The 14,508-nt window shown below is 48.7% G+C and overlaps 1 long non-coding RNA gene across 2 annotated transcripts; it reads left to right on the top strand.

The window, feature by feature from the left end:
- Positions 1-9,541: 9,541 nt before the first annotated feature.
- LOC120424229 (uncharacterized) lies at positions 9,542-12,585 on the top strand. Of its 2 annotated transcripts, XR_005606352.2 has the most exons (3): positions 9,564-10,431; positions 10,546-11,002; positions 11,063-12,585. It is a non-coding gene; the product is annotated as an uncharacterized LOC120424229 (long non-coding RNA). The 2 variants fall into 2 exon arrangements; XR_005606351.2 differs by having other exon boundaries at positions 9,542-11,002.
- The last annotated feature ends 1,923 nt before the right edge of the window (positions 12,586-14,508 follow it).

The raw sequence follows: 14,508 nt of genomic DNA, 5'->3' as shown, positions 1-14,508 counted from the left end.
ATGCTTTTTGAGCTGAAGAATGACCCCGCGGTCAAGAGCTCAGCTTTTAAGTCCCTCGTCGAGAAAGCCGTAGGCTACGAGTCGAAGGTAAGGGCGCTATCGCCGGAGACAACGATTGAGTGCAGGAACCTGGACGAGATCACGACGGAGGAAGAGCTAGAAGATGCGCTGATCGTTCTTCTGGATGACCGCACGACACCGATGGCAATCCGGTTGAGGAAAGCCTACGGCGGCACGCAAATTGCGTCGGTCCGACTATCGACGCCTTCGGCGTCTAAGCTGCTGGAAGCCGGCAAGGTCAAAGTAGGGTGGTCGGTGTGCCCACTGAGGCCTGTTCCTCGAGTGACCCAGCAGATGACGAGGTGTTTCCGCTGTATGGGTTTCGGCCACCAGGCGAGAAATTGCGACGGTCCCGATCGAACCAACAGTTGCAGAAGATGTGGTAGAGAAGGCCACATGGCAAGAGACTGCAAAAATAAGCCGAAGTGCGTGCTCTGTAAAGAAGGCGATGGCAATAGCCATGCGACGGGTGGCTTTAATTGCCCGGTGTACAAGAAGCTGGCCTCGGGCAAAAAGTAATGGAGGTGTCCCAGGTGAACCTCAATCACTGCGACACTGCACAGCAACTGCTGTGGCAGTCGACCGCGGAGACGGGGTGTGACGTGGCAATTATTGCAGAACCGTACCGAGTTCCTCACGACAACGGAAACTGGGCCGCGGATACAGCAAGAATGGCGGCGATACACGTGATGGGGCGGTACCCCATACAGGAAGTGGTCTCGAGGGCGTTTGAAGGATTCGTGATCGCCAAAGTAAACGGAACCTTCTTCTGTAGCTGCTATGCTCCCCCAAGATGGACCTTGGAGCAGTTTCAGCAGATGCTGGATAGTCTGACCGATGAACTGATCGGACGAAGCCCGATCGTTATCGGAGGTGACTTCAACGCGTGGGCGGTCGAGTGGGGTAGCAGATGCACCAATGCTAGGGGGCATAGCCTAATGGAAGCTCTGGCAAAGCTAGACGTTAGGCTGGCGAATCGCGGAACCAGCAGTACCTTCCGCAAAGACGGTCGTGAGTCCATTATCGACGTTACGTTCTGTAGCCCGCGACTGGCGGCCGACATGAACTGGAGGGTGAGTGAGGACTATACCCATAGCGATCACCAAGCGATCCGGTACAGCATCGGGAGACGAGCCCCTGTACCAGATAGGAGCAGCCGGTCCTACGGAAGGAAATGGAAGCTGCAGTACTTCGACGAGGGTCTCTTCGTGGAAGCGCTCCATTGGTGTGATGGTCCCCAAGACTTGAGTGCCGACGTGCTAACAGCACAACTGGTGACAGCATGCGACACAACCATGCCGCGGAGACTGGAGCCAAGGAACTGTCGTCGTCCAGCTTACTGGTGGAATGAAGAACTCGGTACCCTTCGGGCAAGTTGCCTCAGCGCCAGAAGACGAGTCCAGAGAGCAAGATCCGAAGCAACTAGAGAGGAGCGCAGAGAGGAGTACCGGTCTGCAAAGGCCGCGCTCAAGAAAGCGATCAAATGCAGCAAGACAAACTGCTTCAAGGAGTTATGCCAAGACGCTGATGCGAACCCTTGGGGGAGCGCATATCGTGTCGCGATGGCGAAGATCAGAGGCCCATCGATGGTGGCTGAAACGTGTCCCGACAAGCTGAAGGTCATTGTGGAAGGGCTCTTCCCAAGACATGACCCAACGACATGGCCTCCTACACCGTACAACGACGAAGGGGGTAGCAACGCCGAAGGTCATCTGATCACCAACGAAGAACTTGTGGCAGTAGCGAAGAGATTGAAGGTGAAGAAAGCTCCCGGCCCGGATGGAATCCCGAATTTCGCCCTGAAATCGGCGGTTCAAGCATTCCCGGATAGGTTTCGAACAGTCCTGCAGAAATGCCTGGACGAAGGACACTTCCCCGACCCGTGGAAGGTTCAAAAGCTCGTGTTGCTGCCGAAGCCAGGCAAACCACCGGGGGACCCATCATCGTATAGGCCTATATGTTTGCTGGACACCCTCGGAAAGCTTCTGGAACGGATCATCCTTAACCGGCTGACCAAGTACACGGAGAGCGAGCATGGCTTAGCAGCGAGGCAGTTCGGCTTCCGTAAAGGGAGATCCACGGTGGACGCCATCCGGAAAGTGGTCGAGAAAGCCGACGAAGCGCGGAGGAAAAAACGCAGGGGGAACCGTTGCTGCGCAATAGTCACGATTGACGTCAAGAACGCGTTCAACAGTGCGAGCTGGGCGGCCATAGCAGCAGCGCTGCACAAAATGAAGGTGCCTGACTATTTGTGCATGATCTTGAAGAGCTACTTCGAGAACCGCGTGCTGGTCTACGACACTGCCGATGGACAAAAAACCGTTGTTGTTACCGCGGGAGTTCCGCAGGGATCCATTCTGGGTTCAGCACTGTGGAACGGAATGTATGACGGAGTGTTGACACTGGGGCTACCCAACGGCGTAGAGATTGTTGGCTTTGCAGACGACATAGTGCTGACGGTAACCGGCGAAAATGTCGAGGAGGTCGAAGTGCTGGCTATGGAGGCAATCGCAATGATCGAGAACTGGATGCTCGAGGTGAAGCTGCGGATCGCTCACCACAAGACGGAGATGATACTGGTTAGTAACCACAAAAAGGTGCAGCAGGCCCAGATACACGTTGGGGAACACGTAGTGCACTCGAAGAGAGCGCTCAAGTACCTCGGGGTGATGGTGGATGACCGGCTGAACTTCAACAGCCACGTCGATTACGCCTGCGAGAAGGCGGCTAAGGCGATCATGGCACTGTCGAGGATTATGCCGAACAACGCTGGACCCAGGAGCAGTAGGCGCCGCCTCTTGGCAAGTGTCGCGACGTCCATACTTAGGTACGGCGGACCGGTATGGTGGACGGCGCTGGGGACGAAGCGAAATCGAGCGCTGCTCGACAGAACGCAGAGACTGATGGCCATGCGGGTTGCAAGCGCGTACAGGACCATTTCGTCGGAAGCAGTTGGCGTCATAGCCGGAATGATCCCCATCGGCATCACACTGGAGGAGGACACCGTGCGCTACACCCGGAGAGGCACGAGAGGTATCCGGGAAGCTGCGAAAGCCGAATCGCTGGCAAGGTGGCAACGTGAGTGGGACACCACGGAGAAAGGCAGATGGACGCATCGGCTTATCCCGTCCGTATCCACGTGGGTGAGCAGAAGGCATGGAGAGGTCACCTTCCACCTCACACAGTTCCTGTCGGGCCATGGCTGCTTCAGGAAGTACCTGCACAGGTTCGGACATGCAGAGTCTCCTCTCTGTCCGGACTGCGTCGATTGCGAGGAAACACCGGAGCACGTGGTGTTCAGCTGCCCTCGCTTCGAGGCAGCGCGAAGCGAAATGCTGGCCATTATCGGAGCAGACACCAGCCCGGATAATGTGGTGCGAAGAATGTGCAGCGACATCGCCAAGTGGAATGCGGTCGTCGGAGCGGTGACGCAGATCACTTCGGCTCTCCAGCGGAAATGGAGAGACGACCAGAGGAGGAACGACTAGAAGCCTAGTCGAAAACCCACGAGTGTGGCTGTGAAGGAGAGCACGTTATGATGGTCGGCTCTACCAAATCGGTACACGTCTCGATGGTCACAGGAGTTGAGAACCCACGAGTGTGGCTGTGAAGGAGAGCACGTTATGACGGTTGGCTCTACCAAATCGGTACACGTCTCGATGGTCCAAGGAGAGGGCTGCATATGACTAACCGATCAAAAGCAACGCGATTCTTGGGCGCGGTTAAACCCTCGCATGGACTCATATGTATGTAGAACAGGAAATGGTTCTAGCACCCGGCATGGATCCTGTAAGTAGACTAGTGCAGAAAATGCAACGCCTCCCCCCGAAGTTATACCGAAAGGTGGTCCCGGGGGGAAAAGGGCACGGCGTTCAAGGACTGGTTTAGTGGGTCGGGAAAACTCTTTTTGTTTTCCCAACCCCACACTACCTGAGAAATGAATTCTCAGGTGTCTGATAGCAGATTCCGACCTTGTAAAAAAAAAAAAAAAAAAAAAAAAAAAAAAAAAAAAAAAAAAAAAAAAAAAAAAACACACACACACACACACACACACACACACACACACACACACACACACACACACACACACACACACACACACACACACACACACACACACACACACACACACACACACACACACACACACACACACACACACACACACACACACACACACAGACACAGCGGGAGGATGTCTAGGACGTGGCGGAATTGAACAAGGGCTCTGTTTAATTTCTTCGAAAAAAAACCACATGGGTCCGTAAACACCTCTGTCAAGCGATCGAACGCCGCTATAAGTGTTTTAGCCCAAAACCTCACCAAACCCCGAATCCAAGATGTGACGCGACCCGTGTCGAGGGATGCATGGCTGGGGGGGTTCAACAAATTCCTAGTCGATAACGGAGCCTGTGGGGCACAGGGGCGCACCGCACACGTGATTTGCCCTTACTGCGTCACGGCAGGGCACTGGCGCAGCGGACCGTATTTCCCTAGCAACTCGTGGGATTCAAAATGAAGACAAGTGAAACAAACCAACAAAAGGGTCCCGATGCGCCCCAAGCATCGGAAAACACGGAGGTAGAAGAGGACGCAAACGTCGAAATGGCAGGAGGCGAGTCAAACGGCGGCGACACAGCAGGCGGAGTGGCGAGCGCGTTCCGTGGAAGCGGGAAGGTGTTGAGATCCCCAGTGTTGAACCAGGCGGCTGCTTCGAGTCAGCAGATAGGAGTAATTGGAGAGGAGACACCCAAGTCATCCTTGTTGAACTTCGCCGGCAGTACCCCTCAGGACGGAGTCCTGCTCGGAAGGACCGCGTTGCAGGAGGTCAGAAGGAGGGTTAACGAACTCTTTGATTTCATCAAGGACAAAAACAACGTCCACACCAGAATCAAGCAGATGGTGAATGGAGTCAAGGCAGCCATGAATGCCGCAGAGCGCGAAAACAGCTCGCTGGTGGTGACGCGGAATTCACTGAAGCTCAGAGCTGAAAGAGCCGAAGAAACGCTGAACGCAAAACTGGAGGAGGAAGCGCTACGGGAGAAAAAACCGAAAACGCCGCCCGGCCCAGGCTCTAAAAGGGACAGGGAAACGCCTGGAGAGGAGGAGGACGCAAAGAAGCAGAAGCAGGGGAATGGAGACAGTCCGGACCCAGCGAAGGAGCCAGAACCAGACCCAGGGAAGGAGGAATGGGAGAAGGTCAAGAAAAAGAAGCGGAAGAAAAAAGGGAAGCAGAACGAGGACACCCAAAAACCCAAGTTTCGCAGGGAGCGTAACAAAGGCGAGGCTTTGGTGGTCGAGGTGAAGGAAGGTGTTTCGTACGCAGACCTCCTCCGGAAAGTACGAACCGATCCGGAACTCAAGGAGCTTGGCGAGAACGTGGTTAAAACCAGGCGCACACAGACCGGAGCGATGCTTTTTGAGCTGAAGAATGACCCCGCGGTCAAGAGCTCAGCTTTTAAGTCCCTCGTCGAGAAAGCCGTAGGCTACGAGTCGAAGGTAAGGGCGCTATCGCCGGAGACAACGATTGAGTGCAGGAACCTGGACGAGATCACGACGGAGGAAGAGCTGGAAGATGCGCTGATCGTTCTTCTGGATGACCGCACGACACCGATGGCAATCCGGTTGAGGAAAGCCTACGGCGGCACGCAAATTGCGTCGGTCCGACTATCGACGCCTTCGGCGTCTAAGCTGCTGGAAGCCGGCAAGGTCAAAGTAGGGTGGTCGGTGTGCCCACTGAGGCCTGTTCCTCGAGTGACCCAGCAGATGACGAGGTGTTTCCGCTGTATGGGTTTCGGCCACCAGGCGAGAAATTGCGACGGCCCCGATCGAACCAACAGTTGCAGAAGATGTGGTAGAGAAGGCCACATGGCAAGAGACTGCAAAAATAAGCCGAAGTGCGTGCTCTGTAAAGAAGGCGATGGCAATAGTCACACGACGGGTGGCTTTAATTGCCCGGTCTATCAGAAGCTGGCCTCGGGCAAAAAGTAATGGAGGTGTCCCAGGTGAACCTCAACCACTGCGACACTGCACAGCAACTGCTGTGGCAGTCGACCGCGGAGACGGGTTGCGACGTGGCAATTATTGCAGAACCGTACCGAGTTCCACACGACAACGGAAACTGGGCCGCGGATACAGCAAGAATGGCGGCGATACACGTGATGGGGCGGTACCCCATACAGGAAGTGGTCTCGAGGGCGTTTGAAGGATTCGTGATCGCCAAAGTAAACGGAACCTTCTTCTGTAGCTGCTATGCTCCCCCAAGATGGACCTTGGAGCAGTTTCAGCAGATGCTGGATAGTCTGACCGACGAACTGATCGGACGAAGCCCGATCGTCATCGGAGGTGACTTCAACGCGTGGGCAGTCGAGTGGGGTAGCAGATGCACCAATGCTAGGGGGCATAGCCTAATGGAAGCTCTGGCAAAGCTGGACGTTAGGCTGGCGAATCGCGGAACCAGCAGTACCTTCCGCAAAGACGGTCGTGAGTCCATTATCGACGTTACGTTCTGTAGCCCGCGGCTGGCGGCCGACATGAACTGGAGGGTAAGTGAAGACTATACCCATAGTGATCACCAAGCGATCCGGTACAGCATCGGGAGACGAGCCCCTGTACCAGATAGGAGCAGCCGGTCCTACGGAAGGAAATGGAAGCTGCAGTACTTCGACGAGGGTCTCTTCGTGGAAGCGCTCCATTGGTGTGATGGTCCCCAAGACTTGAGTGCCGACGTGCTAACAGCACAACTAGTGACAGCATGCGACACAACCATGCCGCGGAGACTGGAGCCAAGGAACTGTCGTCGTCCAGCCTACTGGTGGAATGAAGAACTCGGTACCCTTCGGGCAAATTGCCTCAGCGCCAGAAGACGAGTCCAGAGAGCAAGATCCGAAGCAAATAGAGAGGAGTGCAGAGAGGAGTACCGGGCAGCAAAGGCCGCACTCAAGAAAGCGATCAAATGCAGCAAGACAAACTGCTTCAAGGAGTTATGCCAAGACGCTGATGCAAACCCTTGGGGGAGCGCATATCGTGTCGCGATGGCGAAGATCAGAGGCCCATCGATGGTGGCTGAAACGTGTCCCGACAAGCTGAAGGTCATTGTGGAAGGGCTCTTCCCAAGACATGATCCAACGACCTGGCCTCCTACACCGTACAACGACGAAGGGGGTAGCAACGCCGAAGGTCATCTGATCACCAACGAAGAACTTGTGGCAGTAGCGAAGAGATTGAAGGTGAAGAAAGCTCCCGGCCCGGATGGAATCCCGAATTTCGCCCTGAAATCGGCGGTTCTAGCATTCCCGGACAGGTTTCGAACAGTCCTGCAGAAATGCCTGGACGAAGGACACTTCCCCGACCCGTGGAAGGTTCAAAAGCTCGTGTTGCTGCCGAAGCCAGGCAAACCACCGGGGGACCCATCATCGTATAGGCCTATATGTTTGCTGGACACCCTCGGAAAGCTTCTGGAACGGATCATCCTTAACCGGCTGACCAAGTACACGGAGAGCGAGCATGGCTTAGCAGCGAGGCAGTTCGGCTTCCGTAAAGGGAGATCCACGGTGGACGCCATCCGGAAAGTGGTCGAGAAAGCCGACGAAGCGCGGAGGAAAAAACGCAGGGGGAACCGTTGCTGCGCAATAGTCACGATTGACGTCAAGAACGCGTTCAACAGTGCGAGCTGGGCGGCCATAGCAGCAGCGCTGCACAAAATGAAGGTGCCTGACTATTTGTGCATGATCTTGAAGAGCTACTTCGAGAACCGCGTGCTGGTCTACGACACTGCCGATGGACAAAAAACCGTTGTTGTTACCGCGGGAGTTCCGCAGGGATCCATTCTGGGTTCAGCACTGTGGAACGGAATGTATGACGGAGTGTTGACACTGGGGCTACCCAACGGCGTAGAGATTGTTGGCTTTGCAGACGACATAGTGCTGACGGTAACCGGCGAAAATGTCGAGGAGGTCGAAGTGCTGGCTATGGAGGCAATCGCAATGATCGAGAACTGGATGCTCGAGGTGAAGCTGCGGATCGCTCACCACAAGACGGAGATGATACTGGTTAGTAACCACAAAAAGGTGCAGCAGGCCCAGATACACGTTGGGGAACACGTAGTGCACTCGAAGAGAGCGCTCAAGTACCTCGGGGTGATGGTGGATGACCGGCTGAACTTCAACAGCCACGTCGATTACGCCTGCGAGAAGGCGGCTAAGGCGATCATGGCACTGTCGAGGATGATGCCGAACAACGCTGGACCCAGGAGCAGTAGGCGCCGCCTCTTGGCAAGTGTCGCGACGTCCATACTTAGGTACGGCGGACCGGTATGGTGGACGGCGCTGGGGACGAAGCGAAATCGAGCGCTGCTCGACAGAACGCAGAGACTGATGGCCATGCGGGTTGCAAGCGCGTACAGGACCATCTCGTCGGAAGCAGTTGGCGTCATAGCCGCAATGATCCCCATCGGCATCACACTGGAGGAGGACACCGTGCGCTACACCCGAAGAGGCACGAGAGGTATCCGGGAAGCTGCGAGAGCCGAATCGCTGGCAAGATGGCAACGTGAGTGGGACACCACGGAGAAAGGCAGATGGACGCATCGGCTTATCCCGTCCGTATCCACGTGGGTGAGCAGAAGGCACGGAGAGGTCACCTTCCACCTCACACAGTTCCTGTCGGGCCATGGCTGCTTCAGGAAGTACCTGCACAGGTTCGGACATGCAGAGTCTCCTCTCTGTCCGGATTGCGACGAGTGCGAGGAAACACCGGAGCACGTGGTGTTCGCCTGCTCTCGCTTCGAGACAGCGCGAAGCGAAATGCTGGCAATTATCGGAGCAGACACCAGCCCGGATAATGTGGTGCAAAGAATGTGCAGCGACATTGCCAAGTGGAATGCGGTCGTCGGAGCAGTGACGCAGATCACTTCGGCTCTCCAGCGGAAATGGAGAGACGATCAGAGGAGGAACGACTAGAAGCCTAGTCGAAAACCCACGAGTGGGGCTGTGAAGGAGAGCACGTTATGATGGTCGGCTCTACCAAATCGGTACACGTCTCGATGGTCACAGGAGTCGAGAACCCACGAGTGTGGCTGTGAAGGAGAGCACGTTATGACGGTTGGCTCTACCAAATCGGTACACGTCTCGATGGTCCAAGGAGAGGGCTGCATATGACTAACCGATCAAAAGCAACGCGATTCTTGGGCGCGGTTAAACCCTCGCATGGACTCATATGTATGAGGAACAGGAAATGGTTCTAGTACCCGGCATGGATCCTGTAAGTAGACTAGTGCAGAAAATGCAACGCCTCCCCCCGAAGTTATACCGAAAGGTGGTCCCGGGGGGAAAAGGGCACGGCGTTCAAGGACTGGTTTAGTGGGTCGGGAAAACTCTTTTTGTTTTCCCAACCCCACACTACCTGAGAAATGAATTCTCAGGTGTCTGATAGCAGATTCCGACCTTGCAAAAAAAAAAAAAAAAAAAAAACACACACACACACACACACACACACACACATACACACACACACGCACACACATACACACAGACATTTGTTCAGTTTTCGATTCTGAGTCAATATGTATACATCAAGGTGGGTTTTCGAGCTTTAAATAAAAAAAGTTCAATTTTAGAGCAGGATTATAGCCTTACCTCAGTGAGGAAGGCAAAATGGCTTTGACCACATTTACTGGTCCAAAATTGTGAATCAAAAATAGAATTTTCGTCTCCGACCCAACGGCTACAAATCTGAAATATGAAAATTGTGAGTTTACGAGCGGTTTTCCAGTGATAGACGGCACAAATTTATAAAAGCGGATACATACATCGCACAAGTATTTCATAAAAGGAATTCTCGAAAATCAGGCTTTGAGTTCCGGGTTACGGGCCAAAATTCAATCGAAAGAGCGCATCAAAACCTTCCAAATAGTAATAGGATTTTTTGTGGGACGATTCCCAGTCGTGCACGATTTTTTAAAAGATTTCTGAATAAAGCGTCTTTCCAAAAGCAAACCTTAAAGATTTCTTTTGTAAGTTTTTGCTAAAATTGGCATTAATCTTTTAAAACGTTGTCGTCAAACATCTGTCAAACATCTGTACAAAAATTTCCAATATTCTAGGTTCGCCATCTTGGCCGCCATCTTGGATTGCACATTCTCTGAGTACTTTGGAGTATTATATGGCTCATATTCGAGTTCAGCGACCCCAGATTAGTTAAATTTGACTAGTTGATTGAACTTAAAAATCCTTTTATGGTGTTTTTTCCATTCTGCCGCCATATTAGACGCCATCTTGAATATCTCGCTTCCCTTTGAGACTCAGGAAAATCAACAGGCAAATTTGGATTCTGCAGAACTGGAACTGACTCGGGCTGCTTCAAACTTGAAAGGTATGTTGGCAGAACTCGATGAAAATATCTAATCTTTTATCTAACAGGATGATTTATTTTTTGCTGACCCCGCCCGTCCATTCTCCTCGGCCACCAAATCTTCATCACCAAAAGAGGCCTAAGCCAGTACGTCATGCTGAACATCTCTTATAAGTACTCTTCCGACGGGGCGAAACTTCTTCAAGATGGCCGCCTAAACCGGATGGAATCCCTGCGTCCATCCCGATTAAACTTCACGATCTACTAGGAAGCCGTTAATTCCAACTGCAGCTCGTTGTTCTTGGAAGCAGTCGATCGCAACGAGAAGAAACCCCTGACGATACGGGATGGGATGCCGCTGATTTGTACTCAAAAGTGAAGAATAGCACCTGCTCGCATCACATCCGTTTGAGCGCTCGTAGGGAGGTGAACCAGCTCGACGACTTTATGTACAGTCAGAAGGATGACGTGGGAGAGAAGCCGAAGCTGGTGGCTCGCAAGTCGGTGCGGCTGGTGTCACGCCATTCGGACTATGGGCCCGTTCCTCAGGCTGCCGACGCAGGTTACGCACCTGAATCAAAACTGTTGTACGGTAATTTAGAAAGTTACTTAATTTAACTTCCATCTATAATTTCTTTCCTCCTCCTTCTAGACTGCAAAAGAAATGCCCCGGCCTGACCGCCTGCTTCCGACGAGCGGCGGCTGACACTCGTTTCCGGTAACTGGATCAGCAGGTTTATCTGGAAAGCTGGATGCCCTGGCGCAGAAGGCCATCCAGATCGTGGGGATGAACCCAGGTCATCGTATAAAAATTGCCAGAAACAGCCATCTAACACGGTTAATCAAATCAAAGATCTGCTGAAAATTGTTATATTTCTAAAGCATACACACTCAGATTTTTATGCCGAACTTCGGCAGAATTCTGCCGAAATCAGAACAACTTATCGCTCGGCAGAAAAATATGCCGAATCTCGGCAAAATGTGAGTCATTGTACCGATTACTCGGTGAAAAATGACAGTTAATTTGCCGAAGTTCGGCATTTTTCTGCCGAAGAAATCAGTTGTTCTGTTTTCGGCAGAATTCTGCCGAGCTCGAAATCCAAAAATGGGTGTGTACAGAATATATAATTTAAAAAATAAATAAATATGTTTTTGCCTAGAAATTTCTTCTTCTTTTTCTTTTTGGAATGGAAAATATTCATGGTTCAACGGTCGATTCAAAAGCAAAAAAACGAGGTGGCTGCGTACTGGTGATTTTGGCAGGCATGCGTTACGGCGTTACGTTTGCGATATCGAAAATCACCGTTTGCGATTTTGGAAGCAATGCTTCCTGCTGACAGGTGGAAACGGAGATTTGCGATTTTTAAAGCAAATCGGAAGCAAAGTTTGCGATTCCGCAAACCGGATTTTGTTCCGTGTGGAGGGTCGATTTAGTCTAGATCGATCAAAAACTGGCCTGTTACACGATTTGCTTCTAGACACGAGAAATGAGCATCTTTTTTTGAATTCGTGCCTTGGCCAAAAAATTGGCGTGACGGGACAACGCAAACTTGCGTCAGACGTAACTCTGGATCCTTTTGGCCAATTTTCGATTTCTAATAAGCATTTTAAGGTTCCACACAAGCCGGAAATTTCGCCTAACTTTTTTTTTGCGAAAATCGCTGTAACTCTTTATTAGTTTTGTCAAACTCTTATATTTTTACGTCTACGGGAAGAGAATTGTCTGACGAACAAATCAACACCAAAACGGAGAAAATCTGTCCAGTATTTTCTTCACGACGCTGGAATCAATAAGGTTCAATCGGTGAAAAAAATAAAATAGTATGGGATTCAAAATCTTCAACTCTTTGAAGCTCCATTGCGCTGAAACGGCATTATAGATCTAGCTCATATTTATATCTCCGGGAAGAAGACATTTCAAGGAATAAAATGGTTCCTCCAGACTGCCGGAATCCCATTCCTAAGTGGCCACCACCTTGAAATAAAAAGATTCCGTGTTCCGGGCACAAGCCGCCATGTCGGCATCCTTGCCAAGTTCGCATTTTGTATCATGCACTGTGGAAAAAAATAATGCAATATCGCATTGGCTTCCCACGTTGTGCTTTATTTCAACAAAAATCATACTGTTATGGTATTGCAGTCTTGGGGGCAATAAAATAAATCATTAGACGAAAATTGTTTGTTGCTATGTTCTAAATTTTGGCAATATTTCTTGAAAAGTTTTTATATTTTTACATTCCAATTTTGCTTTACCGCTTTTTAGTGTGCACTTTTAGGTTGCGCTGCGATTTGTTTTGTTGCAGGTGCTGTTTTGCAACATTTTGATGTTGCTCTTTGTCGTGCTTTGCAAAATCTTCAAAGTTGTTTTGCAAAATCGGATTGGTTACGTGAAAAGTGACGGAATCGGATGTTCGCCGACGGTTCCGGAGAAGTTTTTGAGACCTGGCCAGCAGCCAAGGAATAATTACAAAATTACAAAATTACAAAATTACAAAATTACAAAATTACAAAATTACAAAATTACAAAATTACAAAATTACAAAATTACAAAATTACAAAATTACAAAATTACAAAATTACAAAATTACAAAATTACAAAATTACAAAATTACAAAATTACAAAATTACAAAATTACAAAATTACAAAATTACAAAATTACAAAATTACAAAATTACAAAATTACAAAATTACAAAATTACAAAAATACAAAATTACAAAATTACAAAATTACAAAATTACAAAATTACAAAATTACAAAATTACAAAATTACAAAATTACAAAATTACAAAATTACAAAATTACAAAATTACAAAATTACAAAATTACAAAATTACAAAATTACAAAATTACAAAATTAAAAAATTACAAAATTACAAAATTACAAAATTACAAAATTACAAAATTACAAAATTACAAAATTACAAAATTACAAAATTACAAAATTACAAAATTACAAAATTACAAAATTACAAAATTACAAAATTACAAAATTACAAATTACAAAATTACAAAATTACAAAATTACAAAATTACAAAATTACAAAATTACAAAATTACAAAATTACAAAATTACAAAATTACAAAATTACAAAATTACAAAATTACAAAATTACAAAATTACAAAATTACAAAATTACAAAATTACAAAATTACAAAATTACAAAATTACAAAATTACAAAATTACAAAATTACAAAATTACAAAATTCAAAATTACAAAATTACAAAATTACAAAATTACAAAATTACAAAATTACAAAATTACAAAATTACAAAATTACAAAATTACAAAATTACAAAATTACAAAATTACAAAATTACAAAATTACAAAATTACAAAATTACAAAATTACAAAATTACAAAATTACAAAATTACAAAATTACAAAATTACAAAATTACAAAATTACAAAATTGCAAAATTACAAAATCCCAACATATCTACAAAGAAGTCTACAAAGGAGTCTACCATACCTACTGAAGCTATTCGCATATGATTTTGGGTCGAAATCTATCGACAGCTTTTTTGTTACGGCGGTAGACCCACAGGCCTCAACTCCAAAGAGTGATCCTGGGTCGAAATCTATCGGCCTCTTTCTTGTTACGGCGGTAGACCCACAGACCTCAACTTCAGGGAGTTCTGGATGACCTAGGATATCCCAACATATCAACAAAGTAGTCTTTCATACCCACTGAAGTTATTCGCATATGATCCAGATTCAAAATCTATCGACCTCTTTTTTGTTACGGCGGTAGACCCACAGGCCTCAACTTCAGGGAGTTCTTGATGATCTAGGATATCCCAACATATCAACAAAGTAGTCAACCATACCCACTGAAGCTATTCGCATTTGTTCCGGAATCGAAAACTATCAACCTCTTGCTTGTTACGGCGGAAGACCCACAGGCCTCAACTCTAGGGAGTTCTTGATGACCTAGGATATCCCAACATATCTACAAAGAAGTTTACCATACCCACTGAAGCTATTCGCGTATGATCCTGGGTCGAAATCTATCGACCTCTTTCTTGTTACGGCGGTAGACCCACAGACCTCAACTTCAGGGAGTTCTGGATTACCTAGGATACCCCAACATATA

The sequence above is a fragment of the Culex pipiens genome, unplaced genomic scaffold (assembly GCF_016801865.2).
Source record: "Culex pipiens pallens isolate TS unplaced genomic scaffold, TS_CPP_V2 Cpp_Un0003, whole genome shotgun sequence".
NCBI lineage: Eukaryota > Metazoa > Arthropoda > Insecta > Diptera > Culicidae > Culex > Culex pipiens.
Note: the sequence above shows the minus strand (reverse complement) of the source record. Positions and strands in the feature narration are given on the sequence as shown.